At 47.4% G+C, this 23,272-nt stretch overlaps 1 protein-coding gene across 3 annotated transcripts in view; it reads right to left on the bottom strand.

Moving 5' to 3' along the window:
* Nucleotides 1-19,843: 19,843 nt before the first annotated feature.
* Tn (tripartite motif containing protein thin) overlaps nt 19,844-23,272 on the bottom strand; it is a 159,041-nt gene continuing 155,612 nt past the window's right edge. For all 3 annotated transcript variants that reach the window (XM_077699416.1, XM_077699415.1, XM_077699414.1), the window contains exon 6: nt 19,844-22,820. The gene's annotated coding sequence lies outside the window, so the exon portion shown is untranslated. The remainder of the gene's footprint in view (nt 22,821-23,272) is intronic.

The raw sequence follows: 23,272 nt of genomic DNA, 5'->3' as shown, positions 1-23,272 counted from the left end.
AAAAATAAAACTGTCTGATTGATTGATTGATTGATTGATTGATTGATTGATTGATTGATTGATTGATTGATTGATTGATTGATTGATTGATTGATTGATTGATTGATTGATTGATTGATTGATTGATTGATTGATTGATTGAAAACGCTGATTACTTTCGGCCAGTCGGTAAGGGCACCACCCATATATCCTCGCACAGCGTTCAGGCTCCCGACCAACCCATTTCTCGCCGCCTGGGATCGCCCCGCCGATTGCGCCAATGATTGCTGGCCCTTTCTGCCCCAATACATGGCAGTACTGAGCCGTTCCGCACGAGCGCCCAGGTCCCGAAGTGGACACCATGTCAACCGGCTTATAGAAACCCTGTGCTCTCGGGATTGTCGGACACTGCTTGGGCGATTCTTTCAAAGCCACTCCGACTCACGACACCACAACCCTTGCCTCAGCTGGTGCTCCGTTATAAAAGCAACAATCAAAAAGAATAAATAAACATGCCACTTCTACAACCAATCCCAGTAGACATTTGCATGAGAAATTGAGCTTTTAAATAGCCGTTGACCCCCTACTCATAAGCCTTTCGGGGGAGCACTCCTGTAAAGTATGTAACGGACATGAATTTCATGGCTCGGAAAAAAGCATTAATTTTCTCGAGCAAAAAAGATATTGAAGTCCCTTTAAAGTGCTTCTTGACGTGCTTTGGGAATCCTTTGCTTCTAGTTCGGAAGATGAATGTTCGTAATCGCGTACAATACTAGGATAATGCTAAAACAGTAAGGAGGGATGTCAAAGCAAGAGCCATTTTCTCCAAGATTAATTACCCCGTTTCCTTGCATCCTGTGGTTCTTGAAGTATGACAGAGATAAATTCCTCCCTCTCCAAGGACGGGTGCTGCTTCGGGAGCGGTGCATTCGTTAGCGTAGAGCTGCGGTTTGCGCCATGTCTTCACCTGCCTCCGTAGATTAGCTTAAAGTTATGTAGTTCTGAAACTGGCGAGGCTAATGTAAAACCGCGGCAAAATCTCAATTCGTACAATGTGAAACAGTAATTGAGGACGGGGGTATTTAGTAGAAGACGAACAACCCTCGCAAGCTCTTGTGAAATATGTTCGTTCTTTTGTTTCTTAGGCTCGTTAAGTCCACCACTCTTTTATGCTTAAGCCTTGAGTATGGAAATACCGAACTTTTGTAATGTTTTGCACCTTTCGCAAAAGGAGGGCATTGGACCTAAGGCAGGAGAAGAGAGGTAGAAGGAGGGGAGGGGGAGGAAAAACAACTAGGGCAAATTCGTTACTTTCCAAAATCGATGGTACATGAGTAATTACGCCGTTGAGCTTTGTCATTTTGTAAGAACGTATCAGTAACCTGAAAAATGTGGCAAAGCAATTGCAAAAAAACTTTTGGTGCTCGATTTCTGGGTCTTTGCCTTTGGTAATTTCAATGGCTGGCAATTGATGCTGAATGTCGAAGGGATTTTGTTTTATTTCGCTGTTTCTTTCGAAATGCTCCCACAAATGCATGCGCTCCTACTGGACTGGCAGCGTCGGATTGTTAAGCCCATGTTTAAAGACGGCAAACTAATGCCGTTTACTAAGTACCAATCACTGTCTCCTCTGGCGACTACCTGTTGCCGATGCTGGCGGACAACAAATCGAGCAATAGGCAGCCAATGCCGCTTCTAAAAATGAAGCAAACGGGATCACTGAAGCTATTAATACGCCGGCTGGCAGGGTGTGCGAGCGGCGTGCGAGAAACTCCGTGTTGCGGACTTCTAACAGAGCGGGCAGGGAGAGGGATGAGATGCCCGCGTATTTTTAAACATCCACCAATGGATCTGCATTACGCGCTTTTCAGGCACGTGCTCGGCTGCGCATGCGCTGTCATTCCAGAGACCCACACATGGCGGTGAGAAGACGGCAGCGCGTACGTACTCTGAACAGACACGACAAGTATATACAGTATTCAGCTGCCACTGCAATTATTAGGTTGCTGTGGTATTTCCTCTCTAAGACTTCTAAGAATACAGGTCCGGTTTGTGGCTTGTAGGGCTTGGGTTCAGAGGCTTACTTTATAGGCAGCGGGCAACGTCGATGCGTGTAGAAGGTGATCCGCAGCGACTTGTTCGAAAAAGATGAGCTAGGAGAAACATCCCGAATGCCGCATCAAATGTAGACCAAAAAACTGTATCCACTTCCGTACCTCCGATGAAAACAAGCAGCAATATGATGAAGCTCCTAATACCTACGCCCTGGCCTTTTCCCCTTTTGAGTTTTATTTTATTCACATCCCTCACTCCGCAACGCTGAAACTGCAGTGTTGTCACGTGACTCTGTACGCAACCTACTTCGCCAAATAAACTTGCGTCAGAGGCGCCGGAAAGAGTGGCGGTGCAATCAGCTGCTTGCGCGCTAGCCTTTGGCTTCATGTTCAACTGAGCCTTGATATACCTAATTCTTGGGGATTGTTAGAATATATGTAAAATGTTCCTTAAAAGTTTTCCAAAGTACAATCGTGCGGCGCTTTCTTGATGAATCCGCCAGCAGATACCGCCGATGCTGCATAATTCAAGCTCAAAGCGTAGAAAACACATCGCGAAGATTGCCCGCACCGGCCGTGACAAACAAAATGCATGGGCCATTCCATTCTGTGACGGTGGGTGACCAGCGAAGCTTGAGTCCGGACTATACGCGGCGTCCCCACTGCGACGACAGGAGAGCGGGAAATTCAAAATAGAGAACGGAAACTTGTCTTGACCACGGGATCGTTGCCCCGAGGAACTGGAGGAAACTAGTCACGCAAGAGCTTGGACTCCAAAGAAGAGAAGGCGGTGCGACTGTAAACGTGGCTGAGGCGACGGTCGCACAGCGGGGGCCTTCAAGAAACCTTTAGTGCCTTAGACTACACTTATCTTATCTGCTTACATGAGACTCTACTGAGAATCTAAGTGATCTGACGTATAACGTCGAGGTCTAAGTCACGTTATGATCTTAAAAACGGCGCTTGTTATTATACAATCTGCTCAAAATGAATATTCAAGTGATGAGACGTATAGGTTTGAGTTCTCCTTCAATGTCTTGAACGGCGTGCGACTTGTGACTGAGAGCGAATGCCATACACGCGGGGGACGTTCGTTTTCCAACATCTCGCGCTATAGAAAACCTCGCGCTTCAAATACACGTGAACTTTCATTCGCACACATAAAAAATACATGGAACCTTAGCCCTACAAACTTAGTTAAATAATTTGGAACGATGCGGTGCAGATTTGTCCCTGGTGCGCGAACAAGCACTTTTGGTTCATTTGCGTCAATCAGTGGGTCGACGTGGGCCGTGCTTTTTTTCCACGGACGGCACGTCCTGCCTTTAAAACGTTGCCCTGCCCCTCCGCGGGCACGTGCCACACTGTGGGCTTATAACTCCTGGTTAGGCATCACGGTCTCGGCTCTCCCATTTTTAATCTCCGCTTGGCATCAAAAGAGGATTAAACATTCTGATTTAGTATTTTCGAACTTTTTAATTTAATCCCGTCGTTAGTTGCGCTTCTGTAGAGCGGGTAATTAAAAGCGGGACAATATAGCGTAGGGCTTCCGAATCAAAGATCAAAGACGGGGAGGGGGGGGGGGGGCTTTTCGGCAGACGAGAGAAATTCGTGTTTCCGAAAGCAATTTATTTAGCTTTTTGTTTGCTTTGATAGGACGCGACAGGAGATCCACTCTGTGATGGTAACGATAGAACGTCGTCCACATACTCCGGAAATAGATCGCGATTTTGGTTTTACAATCAGCTAGTGTTTCAAAGTCATCACGTACGTACGTGCGCGGGAACGCGCGCGCATGTGTGTGTGTGTGTGTGTGTGTGTGTGTGTGTGTGTGTGTGTGTGTGTGTGTGTGTGTGTGTGTGTGTGTGTGCGTGCGTGCGTGCGTGCGTGCGTGCGTGCGTGCGTGCGGTTACCCACCTCTTAATACGGCGTGTGGCTATACCCATCCCTTAATAATTCCGTATCGATGATTGAGAAACAAAAAAATCTTGGACCTTAGCCGTCTTCAACCAGCACTCGCCCAGTCCACGTATTTAACTATTTGCTCACTCCGGCTACTACCGAAAAAACTGGGGTCGATTCATCTGTCATATGAAGCGCTAACACATGGAAGTGAAATGTGCAGGGAAACCTACAGCGAAATGAGCATGATTTGCGGGTCGGCGGATGTGTCGTGGGTGTGCTTGGTGAGCGACGTCCTGCTGGCGGGCCGCTTGGGCAAAGGTGTACTGGCGTAATTTCCGTGATGGATATGACGTCAGTGAAATCCTAGTGTATCCCAGCATAATACACTTTCATGTTAAAATATCAAAACCCGAAAACGAACAACCCTAAGTATAACCAGAGTCCTTCAATAAGGACTCTGGTATAACGTACTCTTTAGTGCTAAAGGCTGCTTCCCCGCAAGAAGATCCTATGTGCAGGGGTGCACCCTTTAAAGGCCGCTTGCTTCGTTGTACTGGCGTAATTTCCGTGACGGATAAGACATCAGTCAAATCTTTGTGCAACCAGGCATAAAACACTTTCGTATTAAAAAAAATCAATATATGTCTATGCGTCTCAGCACCTCACTTCGAGCAGCAAAAGGATGAGTGCAGAATAACCCAGTGAGTTGATACATACCGTGGCTTCCAAGTAACGAAATGTGTACTACTCGCGTAAGCTCACACAACCATCCAGCGAGTCCAATTTAGTGGGCATGCCCTAGTAAGACGAGCAGGAAAAGATTGCGTGGGCGTGGTGCTGAGACGAAGTCATAACCCGCGGAGCACCCGACTGCGCAAGCGCTAAAGAGCCACCAAGCGGAGCACGCGGTTCAAAGCCCGCGGCGGTGAGTCATCAAACGTACAGCGGCACGCGGTCATCGATTTCCGGATGATTTCTGTCCGCCGCGGATTTCCCCGCCGGTTAAGTGGACTACGGGCGAGAGAGGCAATTATCCTGACATGAGCTTGCTATATGGCACGGGGCAAAACACTCGCGGCGCATCGCAGAGGTCGTTCACTGCTTCAAGCTCCACAGATCTCCTCGAGAGTGGCGCGCGTCTAAAAGCGAGGCGATGAGGGCGGCCCATCTTGACTTGTTGAGGCTCTGGCCACGGATTCCGGCAGCGGTGGTATCGACGTTCAAAGAGCAAAATACGTGATTCCTCTTGAGGCTTATCGGTTGTTGTGCTGCGTTTGAATTCATCACGACGCACGGTGCCTCCACTTCTCATATTTTTTTCGCCTTCAAGACGGAAAGTTCATTCGCATCAGCACGTGCCTTCCGCCCGCGCGGTCCGGGACTAGGCGATGCTCGGAGAAAGTGAAAGTTTCGTTTTGAAGCGTCATCAGATTTTCTCGGTCTCATGTTTGTCTTTGCGGCAAGCTTTGCTGCTATAACAATGATCTGCAATCCGAAGGCCTTTTTATGGGAAACATAAACCTAAGCCCCCACTTAGGAAAAGGTTGCTTTCAGTTACCAAAACTGATTTAGCGGAGGAGGCAGAATTTATAGATAGCGAACGGTGATAAATAGAAGAAGAAAAAAAAGGCCACAGTGGCGAGTCCACGTAGAAGCGCCACTCAACCATGGCTAAGCTCGAAAAAAAGTGAGAAATAAATGTGTAATAAAAATTTGGGGGATAATCAGTGCGGAGGAGGTGGTTGAATCGTGTTAGCGGCCTGTATTATGAGTAACAATGAAATGACTGTAAGTACTATTTTGGTAACGTTGTTGGGGTTTGGGGACTGGCACGGAGCGGAACATTTCATGAAAAGTGTTTAGCAGTAGCCCTCTGTGGGTATGATCAGCTCTGTAGGTATTGAGAGAGAGAAATAAAGAGATATCTTTATTGGGTGAGGCGATGTTAGCAAAGTCGCTCTCCCTAGCTTGCTTCGCCTGATGAGCGCAAAAAAGTAATAATAATAATATTGAAAAGACGGGGCGTGATGCGCAAAAAAAGCGCGCCAATCCACCTTGTAAAGATGGTTGGAAAGCGAAGGTGTAAACGACCCCCAGAACGATTACCTATGCGATGTCACTTGAATTCCCACACGTGTCTTTACAAAAGTGAAACTAGAAACAAGTGAAATGCACTTAACAACATCCTTTCTTACTTAAAAGAGATATCCTTTGTTAAGGTCATATCTATGCATTATCCTTCGCTGGTGGTTAGATGAGTTGCATCAGTGGAGCACATGGGTGTAAAGTCTTTTTTTATATAAAATATAACAGAACCTCAAACAAGGTTTTGGACGATCTCAATTCTCCTCTGTCTCTGCCACCGATCTCGTCGCCCCCGTCGGCGGCTCCAGAGACGGAGAAGTGAGATGCCATGTTTTGGAGTGAGCCTCCTTTAATTTTTAATAACTCCTAGAGCATGCGTAAGGCACGCACATGGCCGGTACACGCGCCGTGGGCGGATCGCAGAGAGCGGCGCGAGAGGTGACGGGAAGCTATCACGTGGAATTCACCGAAACGCAGGGATAAACCCGCAGATGTGCTCGGTGAGTGTACCGTTCATCTCCCCATCTCCGCATGGGCTCGAAGCTCAATCGGTAAAACAACGGGCTCTCGCTCCGTTTCTCTATTCGGTCCAGGTTCGATTCCTGGCAGTGCCAGTAAATTCTTTTATTCGTTCGCGGGAGTTTCCTCTTGACACCAACGGTCGCAACAGAACCCTTGGAGGGTAGAAGTAAAAAGCTTCGCTTTAAAATTCCCAGTCACCCCTTTAACAGAGTAATGCCAACGCTTTCCCCGGGAATTGTTTTTGTTTCGTGCTAAGTCCCGATGCGACATTCCGGTTACAAGTCAGTATAGGTCGGGAACCACAAGCAGTCTGCAGCCGTGTTCTCGGAATCTTGTTCGCCCTCTGCAACCTTCCAAAGAGTTACATACCCATCGTGTAGCACACACCCGCAGTAGGCAAAGGGAACGCTTTATAAGCCGGAATTTATGCAACTTTCGCAGCCAAAGCGTCTGTCATTTATTGTTTCTGTTATTGCATATATCTCGCCCGTGTTATCTTGTGTAAAGTTATAGTACATAAATTTACCCCGCAGGGCTGTGCTGGAAGCGATATACCGTTTCCAGATAGGTACAAGCCCGCCCCTTCCTGTACGCACCTAGAGCCACCTACTGGGTTACTTAGAACAGGCGGCTGTTCTCTTGAGCAACTGCTAAAACACCCGCTGTGCCCTCTGAGTAGCCAAGGGGTAGAGTCGCGGGTTTTGGTGCGAACGGCCTGGGTTCTGTTACGAATCAGCCCTCCGCAGTGCTTTTTGCAACACTCCTCGGCTGTGCGGCGAAGCCTCCACTACGCAAATTAGGCAGGGCTTATAAGCTGCCCGAACGAGCTGTTCGCGCTTAAATGTAATACACATTCATTTTAAAGCAATAAGAATGGTGCAGTAAACAGTGGAAGTTATGCAAATACACGTTAACATAGACGTACCGGTGCGCACTTATTTTGGTACTGGGCGAACTATACTTGTTTTAGCCGCACAGGGGTCCACCGCCTTTAGTTGTCTTACACGACACTGTCCGATTGGCGTAAGCGACGTTGTATTACGGGACCCTGTTTGTGGAGCATACCCCATGTTTCACGATTACTTTCTACCTTAGCAAAAGCAAGCCAGGTGGTGCAAATACGGTCGAAAACAAAGCAACGGTGGACAATGGTCCGCGGCTCAGAATGGCAGAGCCATCTGGGCGGACCGACGCAAGGCTGAAGAGCCTAACGATGCACTGAAAGTTCCTTTCAATACCTCTGTTGGTGACTTCATGGCAGACGTCACGAAAACAAGTGATTTCGCGGGACCGGAGAAATAAAGTTTTAACCTAAATTAATTAATTTCTCAGTGAATACAGCATCCTTTGCTGCCGGATAAGCGCTGGGGGCACTATAAAACACGAAATATTTCGAATAACCCCAACTTGTATTTTGTCAGCATGGCCCCTTGAATATCTTTTAGGTTGGTTTAGGGGCGGTGCGCAGCCCATCAACACGTTTATTTACCGCTCTGCATCGTACCGGAAGAACCGGTATTGTCGCTGTAGGGGGGCAACTTATGCGCATGTTATGACATCGTAGCCAATTCTAATTAAATAAGGAAATAAGTCAAGAATGTTCCACGAGCGGGTTTATCGCCCCGCCACCGCATATGAGCTTCATTCCTCGCTTAATCAACATTTAAACTTTACCGCAACGAACTTCCTGACAATTCCACTTGTTACAATTTTACCACCGCCCGACCATTCTGCACATCAGCGTGAAGTAATCTCCCAACATGACGCGTTCCCGAAGCAGTTCAGCTTTGAAAGGTGGGAGGCAGTGAACTAGATCCCGCACTAAGAACCCAGTGTTTGGAAGTAGTAAAACAACAAAATAATCTGACAGGCTCCGGCAATTGACATCCGAATCCAAGAAATCGCCGTATAAGCACAGGTGTCGCCTGACAAACTTTTGTTTAATAAGGTATTGAATAACGCTCTTTCCCCGCCAATTTTTTTCTACTGAACACTTCACATGCATCTTGTAGTAGGTAATACGCAAGATGTCCCTTCTTTCGCGCTTGAGAAGTTCTCGCAACGCTTTCATCATAAAAGAATCCTTAAAGGATTTCTCAGTAGTTCTACAAAACAAAGAGGGAAAACTTTACAAATTAGCGGATTTCGGCTTACAGGTTTTTTTTTTTTTCAGCTGAAACCACTGGCTCAACACCCGAGGCGTTCGACTATAGTATGTTGCTTCTTTCGACGTGTTTCGAAACCGGGCGCGTATTCGATCATGCCCTGGTTTAGCAATTTTAAATCGCGAGGAGAGCGGGAAACACCACTTTTGTTGTCATTTATTTTATTTTCTTCTTTGTATTTGTGTGCCTCCCGGCAGAGCCAGGCCTGCTGCTTCGAGATATATTGCAGTGTCAACACTTGCAACCCATCCCGTTTAGTTTATACGGTAAACGTTTAATCTTGCCTTGCGTAACACTGTTCCTACAGAACGCCCTCTCCGAAAAAAAAAGCAGTTGTCTGCAGTGCTTCGTGGAAAGAAAGCAGAAAATTCCCCCGGTTTCAGTCTCTACAACGGCTTTTTTGCGCTTCTTCGAATAAATATAGCGAGTGAGTAAAGCATGATACAGGTTGATTACCATTTTATTGCCTTTGTAACTATATACAACAGCGCAAAGACGGCAGTTGTGCCGGGCGCCAGAGATTTCCACGTTTAACACTTAGTTTCCAAAGAAAGAGGCAAGCGTGGCAGGGGGCGGCAGAAAGTTAGATGGGAGGATGAGATTGTAGCAGCATCTGCAACAGCGCCATCGTCACCGCTATGCTATTGCGTGTTCTGAAGAAGAAGAGGACGAAGTGGGTTTTCCAGGCTAGAACGCCAGCACTGCGTCTGCGTCTCTTTTCTCCGCGGCCCTGGCCCGACGGCCACAGGTGACGTGCAACGTTTGTGGGTGCGGGCGGCCCGCCTCGTTACGCGACGGCCAGCCCTGCCTACAAGATCAAGAAGTTTGCGGGGGGAAATTGGTCGCCATTAGCACAGCACCGGGATAATTGGAGATTAATGGGAGAGGCCTTTGCCCTACAGTGGGTGTAGATAGGCTGGTGATGGTGATGATGATGATAATTCCCAAGAAGAGGCCTCGACGAAGTGTGCATTGCACACAGTAAAGTTTATTTATTTCCTTGCTTCTTTCCTTCCTTGCACAAACCTAAGCAACGCAACACGTCAACCCCGCGCGGGGAGTGGAAACCTGTTACCGCAGAGGTGGCACGGCGTGCTTCGGCTGCCACTGTCACGACTGCGCCGTTCTTTCCCCAGGTTTTCTTTCATCAGCTTCCTAAGTATTCCATCTACCAGACTTGGGTAGTAACTAGTTACTTTTTTCTGTAGCTTGTAATTGTAACTAGTTACTTTTAAGTTTGAAGAACTTGTAACTCTACCACTGCTACTTTTTACAGAGTAACTGTAACCAAAAATACCGTTACAGTTGCTTTCTTTTTTTATAGAAAACTATCCAATAGCAACACTCGTTAAAGCTGACATACATTTCGCGCTTTTGACGTTTTCGGACTTTTATCTCCACCTTTTACCTTTACACAACACGGCTCCGTACAATTTAGGAAAGGAGGTCGCTAAGAAGATGGATTATATTTCCTGCAGAAGACCGAGGTCGCAGGGCGTTCTTAGAGGGGATGTCTAAAACTATTCTTTCGTCTTGAGCGAGCAGAGACAAGAAAATGGGGAAACACGAGGGAAGCTCTCGCGTGCCAACTTTTAAAAACATTCATCCTGAGTTACAATAAGTTTCGCAAATAAATTCCCGGTCTTCAAGGGTGCATACACAAAAACGTTGATGGAACAAAATAAGGCGCATGCAAAGGTAGTTGGTGTTGGGCTTGCGTGGCTTCTTTTAGGTTCACTACGTCTACGGTTTTACCACGTCCAATTTTGACTACCCACACGTCTTCGTACGTTAACGCAAAATGAGCTCTATCATTTGGTTTGGGATACAGAAACAAAAAAGCAACGACGTTACTTTTTCACGGTAACTGTAATTGTAACAAGTTACTTTTAAAAATTTTGTAACTGTAACTGTAACAGAGTTACTTTTTTTGGCTTTAGTAACTGTAACGTTAACAATGTTACTTCTTACTGGTAACGTGCCCATGACTGCCCTCAACGCAGGCTATGAGCAATTCTGGAGAGAGAGAGAGAGAGAGAGAGAGAGAGAGAGAGAGAGAGAGAGAGAGAGAGAGAGAGAGAGAGAGAGAGAGAGAGAGAGAGAGAGAGAGAGAGAGAGAGAGAGAGAGAGAGAGAGACTTCATTTTGAAAACTTTGTGCTGCGCAAGTGTCCCTGCCCAATAGTCTTCACCGGTACAGCGCGTCACACCGGGTCAATGCGGTGTTCCGTGGTGGGAGTGGAGGAAGGGGGGGAGTGTTCTAGGCAAGTCAGGGTGGCCTCGATCGTGTCTTCTTGACTCACGCCCTAACTAGTATGGAAGTGTTAAATGTTATTGTGAAGGTTGCCCGTGAACTGCATGGGCTGCAAGAAAGTTTTCTCTCCAAGAAAACGGCTTTTCCTATTCAGAACTGAGGAGCACGTTAGGACGCAGTCACCTTTTTATTCGAGCCAACAAGCTCGCGCAATGGATGGCGGGAAAGTCGAGTTAGAGTATCAGGGGGGGGGGGGGGGGGGTGGGGGGGGGGCGTCTAGTCTCGTAATCATGGTTAGGGTGGGCATAGGAGATGTTAAGTAAAGTGCCTATTCTCAACTGAGAGTAAATTTACTTTTTTCTTTTATTAAAAAAAAATATTAGATACAAGAAGACCGAACAAAAAAAGGAGGGAGATATCATTTCACACTTTTCGCCCTATTTTTACTTTGTTTATTTCTGATTTTTACCCATTTTTTGCGCGATTTGTGCAGCAGCGTACGTGTGCTAATGCCGCAAGGTATCGAATAGGTTCCGCATAGGTTTTGGTAGCCATGTTATCGGCTGACCCCGAGTGTTTTGTAGCTTGGGCTACACTGGCTGAGGTTGAGCAGTTTCGCGTGGCTCCTGGAGAGCTGAGCTGTGCATGCGCGAGGAGCAGCGATGAACTGGACTGGACTAGACTGGATTGGACTGGATTGGACTGGATTGGATTGGATTGGAAATCGTTTTAGCAGCAGTAAGCATGATAATCAGCTAATCCTAGACAACCAGGAAACCTAAGAATAACCAGCTGAACCTTAGCTCACGCTACGTATATCCTGGCATAGCCGAGCTAAGCCACTGCTAATTTTTTTTCAGCGGATTCGTTACCGGCAGCTTTCTGAGCCGCCTGCTGACCCACGTGGTTCCCTTGCCGGAATATCCAGCGAATACACAAATACTAAAATAACTATTCCAGTATTGTTTACAAAACCGTCGTTAGTTCACCCGGATCATCATTATCTCACGCTACGATGTTTATGCTCGACTATGTGCTGCTGAGCACAAGGTCGCGGGTTCGATTCCCGGGCGCGGCGGCCGCTTTTCTGATGGAGGCGAAAAGCAAAAACGCCCGTGTGTATGAGATTTCGGCGCACGTTAAAGATCCCCAGGTGGTCAAAATTAATCCGGGACCCTCCACTACGGCGCGCCTCATCGCCTGCGTTGCGTCGGCGCGTTAAACCGCACAATCAATCAATTTATGCTCGACTAACTATATACTCGCAGTTTTCCAGATGAACTTTGTAGGGGCTGAGATGGCATGTGCAGCTTTCACTCGCAACTGGTTTTCAAAAAATTAAGTCGCAACGACAGTTTACCGTGCGATCGGCGATTCTATGTGGCCGCTCACAACTTAAGACAATTTTGTATCTTGCACCGAGTGCACACGCCAGTAGCGGGTTTACAGTTACAAATTGACGAATAGAGTTAGGCGCACATAATAGTATTTTTGTTGTGGTGCCTGCTTTTCTTGCATGCTAAGCGTAAATATTTACACTTTCTTTATTTCAAAAAATCGTTCGGGTCGTCGTCCTCATGTCGTATACGACTGCTTGCTTCCTTGGCGCATTGAGTCCTACGCCTTGGTGACGTACGGTTTAGTTGAGTTCGGGCGTTCGACCCTCTCCGACTGTTGACAAATCAGGAAGGGTCGTTATTGTCCGCCTCCTTTGCATTTCGGCCGTTACCCTCGATAGCTTCGAGTTCTAACCCACCCCCATGTTTATTTATTTATTCTCGAATCGCTCCATAACGCGGCGGCATGGCCAGAGCTCGGGGACACGCCAGGCCAATCGAGTCAAGTGGCCTCCGCGTGTTATTCCTGCGGAGGCGAACACACTCGTCGTAGGCTTTAAAACAACACGGGCAACCTATGGTGGTCACCAGCACTTACTCGGCCCCTACTATCAGGGTTCTTCGGGAGTGTATCACAGAGAGCCTGTTAACGTCCGGTTCGGTCGTTGACGTGTGTCGTCACGGGAACAAATAATAATAAAAAAAACGCCGCAAGCTTCCTTTCCTTTAAGACAAAGCGCGATATCCTCCAGCTTTGCTCGTAAGTGGCTCGGACTCACAAAGAGGCCGCCACTTGTGCAATGTTCTGGTAAGTTACTTGTTAGTGGACGTATGCTGTCGCAATGACCGTCAGCTGCTACCAGCGACGCACCATAGCGAGAATTCCATTGTCAGACACCTGCCCGGCTACAGCGCATGCGCACTAGGAGCCGGAAGTGCCATCCGTGAGGCGGGGTAGTACGGCAGCACTATGCGAAATACGTTCTACAGCAATGATACTGTTGCTCTCTCGAAGGCCCGAAGCCGAAATGGAAACAAGCGTCGGTGCAATCGCAATCGTACAATTTCGATATTTTTATCCACAGCATGTTTGCTTCTGACCAGTTTTCACAACCTGTCAAGCCGGCCTTCCCCGCCATGGACACTCGAGCCTTGGGATATATTCATCGCAGTTTCCGGAATGTTCATACCGACCCTCGAGAACTCTTTTACAGCTTATAAGGACTGCAAACGCATTTATGTCAATGGTTTGGTAACAGCTGACTCATCCGTTATCAGCACGTCGATTCCCTCGGCGAAAGGAGCCACAAAAGAGCTCGGCCATAAAAAGCAATCTGCCGCTTCTGACTGACTGAACAAACTTTATTGAGGAATAGGAAAAGGAGGGAATGGGGTAGGGAATAGAGGGGAGTGGATTTCATGGGTGGAACCCTAGGTCCAGGGCTCCAGTGGCTAGTGTGCCTGTCTTCGCTCTCTCCAGCAGGTTGAGTTGGTCCTGTAGAGATGAGCTTGCCAGGGCCGCCTCCCATGTATCCAGTGTAGCAGGCTGCGTTGAGGAGTTGCTGGTGCCTGTTCCCCATATGATTGGACAAGACCATGTGGCGTGGAACAGCGTGGCTGGCTCGCCGCATTTCTTGCAGTTTTCGTCAAGGTCTCGATGTTGGTGTCGCAGCATCTTGGACCATCTGCCGCTACAGATTAAGCAGTTGTACAGTGGCGCTTCGTTACAACAGCAATCACTGTTATGGAACGGGACGCGGACGCGAGGCCATGGCTGAGCCGGACCGAGGTTTATTAGCTTCTTCCCCCTCTAGCCCCTGATGGCCATGATAGTAGGCGGTCGCTCTCCTCATCTTCCATAATTCCGCAACATACTCCCACCCCCGACGGTGACACTAGTGGGTAAGTTCAGAACAGGTTAGTGTAGGTTCTGCCATAGATGGGTGGTCCAGTGTCATTCCTTTGAAGACGACAGGCGGCAGTTTGCGCCTGCTTTGCCCTCCATCGATGCTTCGAGGCTCGATGCCTTCTTCTGGATACTTTCTTTGGTAGGACGGGACCCCAAGTTTTGCTTGAGTCAGGCTGTATTATAAATGATGCAGTAAAGTTAATCCTCGAGTGAGCATGGACAAATCGTGTTCGGAATACAGCCTGAACCTTCTGGTCAGTGGTGCCCTTTTCTTTTCCTGTTCGCCTTCGACGTTCCTTTCTGCGTACTGGCTGAGTTTTAACCACTTGCATCTGTATCGTCGCAATGGATCTGCGTTTTCTGTTTTCAGGCGGTCGAGCGGACGCTTGTCTTTCACGTGCTTGAATTCGCTTCTTCAAAGACTTACTGCCGAGCCACTTGTTTCGTAACGCTGGCACACGGGTGAATGTCTTCTCGTTGCACGCGGGACACCTGTCATCCGTTGACTTCATCTGAGTTTTGCGCGTGCGCGATGGCCTTTTGGGCTTGGCCCCGAGAGCATGCGAGTCTTGGATGGTATTTTCCTCACTTGGACGGAATGGCACGGCGCCGGCTGCTTTGTCGAACTCGGTATTGCGGCTACGTCCCGCCGCCTGGTTCACCGACGACGTTGCAAATGTAGGGACGCTGTGCTGCTCCGTGTTCTCTTCCGCTGAACACGACGAACTCGCGGTTTCTGAAGCAGCCCTTGTTGCGAATGGGAGTGCTACAATGGCCGCGTCCTTTTTCAGGGAGGTGCCCCCTCTCAAAGGCCCCTGCGTGTGTTGAGGTAGAGAAAAAGTCTTCGTCGGGGTGAACGACGTCCTCAAAGGTGCCAGAGCAATTCGTTCCTTTAACGAAACCATAGCGCGACTGACCGTGTATGAGTATTCGTCGGCCTCTTGTAAGTCCTTTACGAAGCTGTCAAAGTCCAGAAGGTTCTGTATCTGCCCGTCAAGATTTCGAAGTTGATCCTGTTTTTGTTCAACCATACGGTGCAAATCGAGGAGCATACTTATATTCGGTGGTGACGATTCGAAGACCCGAATAGTGGTGTTGGCTAGTTCCGTTATGTCCGCCCGGAGGATGACCCGCGAACTGATAAGTTGGTCCACGACCTGCCTGTCATCTAAACCAGAGATCGCAGCAAAGCAAGGGTCGGGGCTGTCCGATGGGTGGGGTTCATCTCCGGGTTCTAGGTGGGGGGTCTGTGTCCAGCACGCAGCCATGGCAGGCACCGTTCAAGGGTGAGGCCTCCGAAATGAGAAGATCCGACGTGCCTGAGGCCACGCACTACCTTGAAGGCGCTGCGCCGTGAAGTCCGCTGGTCCGTCGTTCCCGGGTTTCACGGCACCCAGAAATGTTATGGAACGGGACGCGTACGCGAGGCCATGGCTGAGCCGGACCGAGGTTTATTAGCTTCTTCCCCCTCTAGCCCCTGATGGCCATGATAGTAGGCGGTCGCTCTCCTCATCTTCCATAATTCCGCAACAATCACCACGATAGAGATTCGCGTGGGTTTATGAAGCCCCGTACAGGTTCTTAGATAGCTGTCCAAACAAAGAGTGATGGGAGTGTTAGAGGAACAGAAAAGGTCAGATCTGTGTAATGCTGGGACTCCTACTCATCCACCACAGTTGGCTTCGTGCGAAACCAATGAAATTCGCATTCTGGCAGTGCGTCAGAAGCACCACGTCGCTTATTCAGTAGCTGCCTGGTCCTTCTGGTAACAAGGTAACACGTAAACCGCGAAGCAGCCAGCGCAGGTCATTCGCTATGCAACACGACCGAACTTCTTTTTCTGCAGAATGTTCTTGTCACGTACACTGTGTGGGCCGTGAAACTGTCGGAGTGGCTGGACCCGCTCTGGAACGGCATTGTAAATTTTGTTGCCGGCATGGTCTGAGAAAATGGACCCGTGGAGTGCTATATCGCCTGCACCCGAATGCCCCAGGGCTTGCGCACGCTGCTTTAAAGCTAATGCTAGATTGTACGGTTCACTGCTCTACCCAACGTGCCCTGAGCAGTAGATCATCCAACTTGAGCTTAGCATCTGCCTTTGGCTAGAACGTCAGCAGCAGGCCCCTGCCTCTTGTTCGACGTGAAGGCGGGGTTTAGGGAGCGGCTTTAGGGAACGAGAGTTTTGTTGCTTTTCTACGGGACTATGGGCTCGAAAAACTTTAGTCCTTAAAGGAGTAGTGACACGAAATTTTAAAGCTTAGATAACTATGTAAAATGCTTCCTTTTTATCAGAAGATATCTCCCAGCAAGTTTCAACAGTAACCGTTCAGTATAACATTTTAAATCCATTTTAATCTTTGCCCGCACAAGGAAGCCCAGAGCGGGCTAGCATGACATCATCTTCTCCTTGCCCCAAACTGCCGACGTCGGGGCTCCCGTGACGTAGCCGACGCGCTGGATGCGGTTGGCGCGCTCTGCTACGCCGTGTATGGTTTTGCGACTGACGTCATGCTGCCCGGGCGCGCGACCTCGGCTGGCGCGCGCGTCCACAGCGGCAACAGTGCGGTAAGAATGGTGACGTCAGGTACGTCCTCCTGTCATGGCGGCCGCTCGGCGTCCGTTTTGTCGAAACCGAAACTGACACGAATAAACGACGCCGTAAATGATTGTTTTCGCTGCGCTCGACCGTCTAATGCGTCATTCTATGATTAGTGGGCTGGTAGGCACGCATAGCAGCAAAAAAAGAAAAAAAAGAAAACTTAACACGATAATTTCGTGTCAGTACTCCTTGAAAAAGTGCGGAGTGCTTTGCTATGTATCTATTCACTGAATTCTGACCAATGTAACCACGTATGGGAGTAATAGCGTCTTTAGGCGTGTGTGTGTACGCTGTCCTCATTGTTAAGACCTGTCCTTTGATCCAGCCAGTGTCCATTCAAATATTATGGATATGCTTTCGGTCTCCGAACAAATGTTGCTTTTTTTTTCTTCTTTCTGTCTTTTCTCCATCGTGCTTTTGTTGCTAGCGCTACAGTACTTCTGTACCGGAGTAAATATACAACGGAGAAGAAGGTTGAGAAGAACGGAGAAGAAGCCGGCAACGGCTGAATGGTTGCCGGACCACCAGTTAAATTGAAGATACAGTTACAAACCATAAAAAGAAAATGAAATGACAGTTCTACACTTACCTAATGCAAGCTACTCGGATGCAACTCGTATGCAAAGATATTTTAATAATGAGGTTGAGGTGAGCTGTATACAGAGTAACAAAAGCTTGATGTGGGCGAGTTGGTACATACTGCTAAAAATTAATCGGCGCTAAAACAGGGACGAGAGGAACACGTAACTCACAACGTGTTCCTCTCGTCCCTGTTTTAGCGCCGATTAATTTTTAGCTGTATACAGAGGTTCACCCATGCTCAGGTTGGGGTGATGACGATGAAAGGGATTTGAGTTTGAGATGAGGTCAAAGCTAGTGACCTCATTTTCTCATCAATGATGACCACTATATTCATGATCATCATGCATTGATATGCGCAGGTTCGGGAACTTACCGCTTGTGTATTTTGAATGTTCTACTGTCGCCTGGACGTGCTACATTACCGCAGCGCGTCCAATTTCTTCTCAGACCGCTGTTCTTCTTTCCCAAGGACGAGCTTCGCTCGCGTTACCCGACGAAGGTAGGTATAAAACATTGAAACTCCGACTTCTTACCGTTTAGATGCGTGAAAAATAAGCGCCGCCAGCATATCTGCGTGTACTCACAAAGTAGCGGCGTTCCGTGTGTCCCAAATACCCCCTGATAAAAACATTTGCTACGTTTCTGTATGTGAAAGGGCAAGCTGATACACGGTCAAGAGGTCGATTATCGCGCGACACTTTTAGCACTCAACGTCTAGAAGCCATTTCTTGAAGGAAGCGGACGCGTCGGTGTTCAATTTGACCTTGCTTCGTAATGGCTTCACATTTGTCGCGTGTCTGTGTGAAACATCTCCTGCTCATAAAAAGTTTCGATGCTGAAGCATGACATAAAAAAACAAAGCTTTGATGAGAACGGACTCAGCTGTAAGCTTTCGATCACGTTAACAACGCATCTCAGACCTGTACGAGCCGAAACGCTTTTAAGTGCAATGCACTTCTTAAGCGACCCTGAACCTGCGTCCACCGGCGATGTCCGCATCACATACCCACGTGGGGGATTGGCCAGGAATCGGGCGTGAGAAGGGCTAATGCACCCGCTTAAAGGAGTACAGACACGAAATTTCAAAGCTGAGATCCGCTCTAGCAATCAAGTACAACGACAACACAAATAGGTGTCTGTGAATAAATGCATCTTTCTTTCTTTGTAGTTGTGTGTGTGTGTGTGTGATCTCTCTTTCGCGAACATTACCGAACCGCGCAAATTCAACTCGTGCATTCGCACTTTCACATTCTTCCCCTCGGGGAAATGCGGGGAATTTTTTTCTTTGTTCTCATCGTCTTCCCTGCTGTTGTCGCCTATAGCTTTCTCTCACCGTCTTTCAGAGCTGTAACAGTTGCCATAGACACGTAACCCAGGCTAGTTATTCAGTTCAGCGCACATAGGCGCCTACTAAGAGGGAGGGGGGGGGGGGGGGAAGGGGGGAGGGGGGCAAGTTTTATTGCCAGTGACATTACCTGTTGTGGTTCCTTTTGTGTTGCCTCTACCTTTTCCCTTAAAATCCTATTGTGGCTAAAATCTTACTTGGCGACGACGTGCACGCCTTACTTTCATACTTTCCATTCATTCCTTCACGTCTTTACCATAGGAGCACAAGCGCTCTAGAAGCACCAGAGGCGGTTGCGTCATCCGCATTTTGCTGTCATTTTTTTTTCTCTTGTTTGTGGACACCATGCACACAAAATACATTCAAATATACACACTGGAATAAATTATATTTTTTAAAGAGAAGCACGGAGCCTACTAACCATCGCCTAATGTTAGGGATGGCCTCTTCTCAGGGGATGGCTATGTTGCTGCTGTATGTTCACCTGGCGCTAAATTGCTTAGCGTGTTTTTTTGTTGTTTTTTTTTAGCATGTAAAAAAGGCTGCAGTCTTCAGTGACCCCTTCGGCATTTTTTGATCAGAGGCTCGTCAAATGCGCATGAGTGTTCTGTCTCAGTATTGCTACTCTTTCCAGTAGGCAGTCCTGACCACTCATGGAAGAAGAAACAATTCTAATAATTTACACTTCTTAGCGACAAAGGCATCATCACTTGCAGGCAGGGGTCACAAATGTATATAATTCATTCAGTACTGAATAGGAGGTCAAGCCAGATTCACTCAAAATCAGTTCAGATTCAAAATATGGTTCAAGCGCCTTATTTACACGATGATGATGATGAAATGTAGTCATAATTTCCATCATCATCACTCATCATCACGGGGTGCAAGTAATTTATATATATATATATATATATATATATATATATATATATATATATATATATATATATATATATATATATATATATATATATATATATATATAACATAAAGAGAGAGTGGGGGTCAGCCCTCCCTCCCGGGAAAATGAAAAGATTCCGCTGATGGTTCAGCGTATGTTTCACGACGTTTTACGCAGGTCGTGAGGTTGGAGAGGATAAAACACACAGTTAGCCAGAAAAAGATAAACACGTTTATTTCACCCTACGCAACAGTGTAAGCATTGCCAAGGTCATCAAAAAATCGCTTAAACTATGAACCGGAGAAAAAAGAAAAAAATATTGCGATCAGTAGCCTGGTATGTTTTCTCCGGGCGTGGCTTCCTGCCTGCATTTTAAGTTTTTTTTAGTTGACGTGTCAGCAAGAAGGGTCGAATCCACACTTCTAATATTAAGAGATAGATGCTCGCATCGCGATTGAGCACATGGCAAGTGTATTCCCAAACGAAGAAAAAATGCCGACATCCCGCACTGAATTTTAAAACAGCGCGAGAAACCTACTTCTGCGTACACAGAAGCTCGGCGCATTCTTACACCCACAACCACACGCACCCACGCACACAACACGCATCACTATTTTTATTATTCTGGCTTCGAAACAGCCTTTCAAAAACAGGCGTGCACACACTTCGTCTTCTCCTGTGCCTTTCACAAATGACGAACGCCGAGATACCCGCCTTCTTCTACGAGCTATAGGAGGATGAAGACCGTTTCGAGGGAAAGCAAAATCGAAGGAGCTATACGCTACTTCCCTTCCTGGCGTCTGACGTCGCTAGGCCTACTCTATAGCTCAAAAGGGACGAGGTACATCAGCGTTCGTCAAATGCGAAAGGCAGAAAGGTTACGTAGCATATGCGAGCGACACACGAACCTAGCGACGTGAGATGCCAGGAAGTTGATGACATAGACAATCGCTTTTATTTTCTTTTTGCTGCTCAGTGCTTTTCTGAAGCTGAGTGCATGCAATCAACGAGCACTTTTGCGCCCTGTAGGCACTGCTAGATCTACTCGCGGCAAAATACCGCATGTACCGTACTTACGACGATACAATCACCATGCGATTTTCTACCACCTAAATCCTAAAAGGAGGAGAAAACGGGACGAACGCTAAGCTCAACTTTCAGCATCTTATTTCCTTCAGTTTAAGGAATCTTAGACGCAAAATACACATAAGAGATCTGACGTTGAAGCACCGGGACGGAATCCTGACTATAAGGCAGAATTTCTAGTGGAAGGAGGAAGGGAGACGGGTTACAACCATCTGGGCAGAATTGATAAATTGCTACAAAACGCCGTTTACATAAGCGTTTCTTTGTATTTTCGCCCAACAATAAATATAGCCATTAAGGCCAGAAATCGAAAGCGCAACACCACGTTTAACAACAGGTGGCTTCAGCCACCGTGGCATGGCGGCAAATTCAAAAGCTTGCAATATCGAAGTTCAACGTTACTAGCGTCTTTTTTTTATTTTGCGTCAGGCAGAGAAGAAGAACAAAAAAAGAGAGAAGTATTTTCATGAAAACAAGAAATGAAGCGTTTAGTTTGTGACAGAGAAATGGTCATGGACGCAAATGAAATGTAAAAACGATAACCACAGGGCCGCCGACCGACGAACTGAAATGCAAAAAGGGGTCAAGGGGAAGCAAGAGTAGGACAACTTGCTTAGGGTTATCCATTCATGAACAAACCTACTCAAATCGAACTGCAATACCCAAGACAACAACAGCGAGGTATGAGCTGTGCGGTGCGAGTTGAGCGACTTTGTAGCGTATACGATGAGCCGTGAACGAGACCGGCCGTTCCCGTCAACTTGTAAAGCGGGGCCATGTTCGGTGTTTGGTTCGGGCTTACGGGAGAAACGCTTGCCAAGTGGGATTATGTGAAATCGTTAATACTGATTCAGTCTTTTGGCAAACGGGAATAACATAAAACACAAGCTGAGCACGGCAAAGCTAGCAACGCTCAATTATTCTTTTTAACTTAAGACTAACCAAGGCACAGAGGCACAAACCAATGCTATGTTTGTAATTAATGCGAGAACAGCGCCTTATGCGTGTTTATAACAGATTACGAGGGCTGGTTGCTATCTGAAATAAGAGAAGCCAACACGATTCATTTAACAAAGAAAAAAAAACAAGAAAAAAACACTTTGGAAGCCTGAAAAGAAACTTTTCGTCAGGGCACCAGAGCAGAGAGTTGGCGAGTTCCATTCTGTACACCGCTGCTGTCATTGAAGGCACTTGGAAGATTTCCTATGATCGGCTGTTTGATACTAAGTACACATCCCGTGATTGACTGCATTGCGAAGAACAAAGACCAGCTATAATTGTAGGTGGTCATTGCAAATTGACCTACGTCATGGCATACAAAGGGGGCGTTACAGAAACCGTTCTTTCGTATGCATGGAAATACATTTCACGTGAAAAGCATAGTCTGCCCGTGCATAAGCCTGTTTTACTGCTTTAAGTGAAAAAAACGCGGCACAGAGTCGCCAATAATTTGTTTTTTTTTCTTTCTTTTTCTGCTACATATTCGCTTAATCGAACACTTCACTTGGAAATGCCTTCCGGAAGCCGCAAAACTCGAGAGAATTCTTCCAAGTACATGACACCTAGATGCGCCTCGACAGAAGATATGCGTTTCGCCTCATCCAACAGAGCTTGTACTTTTTTGAAAAACTACAACCGTGTTGCAGCTAGTAAGCGAAGCTATTTAGAAGCACCTGAAATGGACAAGTTAAAGCGATTGAGACTGTCGCTGGTTTTAGGCCTTTTTTCTAGCCGCCCACTCACTCTCCTTCTTTTAGTCTACAGAAACGGGAAACCAGGCGGTCCAGGAGCAGCGTCCTGTCTACCCGAAACACTTCTACGTCGTTGATCACAGCCTTCGCTTTCTCGGGAAAAAGAAGGACGAAACAAATACTCCATCCAGACGGGGAACTACGCAAACAAGTCCCGCGAGCTCCACGCTGCTTCACACGCGGTGACGCCCCTTCCGGTTCCTGCTTTCCGGACGCTGGCACCAGGACCCCGGCAGCGCCGAGGCGAGAGTAGCAGCTATCCCGGGAGGACACCGTATATCGCCGCACACGCCATGCTGGTGCGACAGAGAAGTGTCTGCGAGCCCCTGCGGAGATCCGTCTTCTGATCTGGACGAGAAGAGGGGGAGTAAAACGGCAGACGGGAGACAAATATTTCGAAGCAGAAGCTAAAGGAAAACTTGCGAAAGCATTTCGCTCGCAGAGGAGCGCACTTTACGTCGTCGGCGGAACAATTGCGTAAGGCAAAATATCGTCTGTCACGTTCGGATATCGGCACAAGACACCCGATGCACCTGTTTCCACTTTAAGCAAGTATCGCTTTCACTTCCCGGAACAACGGAAAAACGACACACAGCAAGTACACTGCCAAAGTAAGTAAAATACGAAGTTTAATCTTTTATGTGAAATTGTTTTTCAGAGATAACGACCATTTTATATTATTGTCGATTTGGCCCTCCATATCGTAAGGGCTTTGAGGCTCTGTTTTCCTTGAAACAGATGAAATGTACGTTTCCAAATGTTGTAAGTGTCAATTTTTACATCGGTCAACATTAACTGAA

This window comes from Haemaphysalis longicornis, unplaced genomic scaffold (genome assembly GCF_048455015.1).
Source record: "Haemaphysalis longicornis isolate Haplotype H1 unplaced genomic scaffold, Haemaphysalis longicornis Haplotype H1 scaffold_2, whole genome shotgun sequence".
NCBI classification, from domain to species: Eukaryota; Metazoa; Arthropoda; class Arachnida; order Ixodida; family Ixodidae; genus Haemaphysalis; species Haemaphysalis longicornis.
The sequence above is the reverse complement of the archived record's forward strand: the minus strand, read 5'-3'. Positions and strand labels throughout refer to the sequence as shown.